Genomic DNA, 2,137 nt, shown 5'->3' with positions numbered 1-2,137 from the left:
AAGGGAATCAAGAGCAAAAATAAATGATTGGGACCTCATCAAGATCAAAAGCTTCTGCACAGCAAAGGAAACAACCCACAAAACTAATAGGCAACCAACGGAATGGGAAAATATAGTTGCAAATGACATATCAGATATAGGGTTAATATCCAGAATCTACAAGGAACCCACAAACTTCACACCCGACAAACAAATAACCCAGAAGAAATGGGCAGAAGATATGAACAGACGCTTCTCCAGAGGATATCCAGATGGCCAACAGACACATGAAATGATGCTCAGCATCCCCCCTCATCAGGGAAATACAAGACAAAACCACACTGAGATACCACCTCACCTCAGTCAGAGTTTCTAAAATAAGCAAATCAGAGAACTCTAGGTGCTGGTGAGGATGTGGAGAAACGGGCACCCTCCTACACTGTTGGTGGGAATGTAAACTGGTGCAGCCCCTCTGGAAAACAGTGCGGATTTTCCTCAGGAAACTAACAATAGAACTCCCCTATGTCCCAGCACTAGCACTTCTAGGACTTTACCCAAGGGATACAGAAATGCTGATGGATAGGAGCACATGTACCCCAATGTTCATAGCAGTACTCTCAACAATAGCTAAAACATGGAAAGAGCCTAAGTGTCCATCAACAGACATATGGATCAAGAAGATGTGGTTTATCTGTACCATGGAATACTACATAGCAATGAGAAACAATGAAATCTGGCTGTGTATAGCAACATGGATGGACCTTGAGTGTGTTATGCTTAGCGAAATAAGTCAGGCAGAGAAGGACAAATATCACATGTTTGCACGTATAGGAGGTTTAGGAGGAACTTAAGGGAGGACCTTGGGGGAGAAAAAGGGGGGAAATGGTGGGGAAAGGGAGAGAGGGAAACCTTGAGAGACTCTTGAATGCTGATAAACAAACTGAGGACTGATGGATGAGGGGGGGAGTTGGGAGATGGGCATGGAGGAGGGCACTTGTGGGGATGAGCACTGGGTGTTTTATGGAAACAAATTTGACAATAAACTATTTGTAAAAAAAAAAAAAAGAACACAATAACTCTAAACGCATATTTTTCAATAATAACACTGAATTTAAATGAACTAAATGTGCCAATCAAAAGACATAGAGTAGCATAATGGATAAAAAAACAAAATCCATCCATTTGCTATCTACAAGAAATTCATTTTAGACCTGAATACACCTTCAGATTGAAAGTAAGGAGATGGAGAAATATCTATCATGCTACTGGAAGTCAAAGAAAGCTCGAGTAGCCATACTTATATCAGACAAACTGGATATTAAAGTAAAGACAGTAACAAGAGATGAAGAAGGGCATTACATAATAATTACAGGGTCTATCCATCAGGAAGAGCTAACAAGTACACATGTCTATGCACTGAATATGGAAGCACCTAAATACATAAAACAATTAATCACAAACAGAAACAATCTTATGGATAAGAATGTACTAATAGTAGGGGACTTTCATACTCCACTTACAGCAATGGATAGATCAGCTAGACAAAAAATCACCAAAGGAACAATAGACTTGAATGACACATTGGACCAGATGGATCTGACAGATATATTTAGAACTCTATATCCTGAAGCCATGGAATTCACTTTCTTCTCAAGTGCGCATGGCACATTCTCCAAGATAGATCACATACTGGGACATAAAGGAGCCCTCAATAAATATAAAAGAATTGAGATAATACCATGCATACTTTCAGATCACAATGTTGTGAAACTTGAAGTCAACCACAGGAAGAAGCCTGGAAAATCTCCAAATCTTGGACGTTAAAGAACACGTTACTAAGGAACGAATGGGCCAATCAGGCAATTAGAGAAGAAATTAAAAAAATATATGGAAACGAATGAAAATTAAAATACAACAATTCAAACTCTATGGGATGCAGCAAATGCAGTCGTAGGAGGAAAGTACATTGCACTCCAGGCCTATTTCACGAAATTAGAAAAAGCGCAAGTACAAAATCCAACAGCGCACCTAAAGGAACTAGAAATAGAGCAGCAAAAATAATAAAACCCAGGCAGAAATAAACAAAATAGAATCCAAAAAAAAAAAAAAAAAACCAGTTGAGCAGATCATGAAACCAATAGTTAGTCTTTTGAAAAAA

This window comes from Hyaena hyaena, unplaced genomic scaffold (assembly GCF_003009895.1).
Source record: "Hyaena hyaena isolate Hyena2069 unplaced genomic scaffold, ASM300989v1 scaffold_1023, whole genome shotgun sequence".
Classification (NCBI taxonomy): Eukaryota; Metazoa; Chordata; class Mammalia; order Carnivora; family Hyaenidae; genus Hyaena; species Hyaena hyaena.
This window is presented reverse-complemented; position numbering follows the sequence as displayed.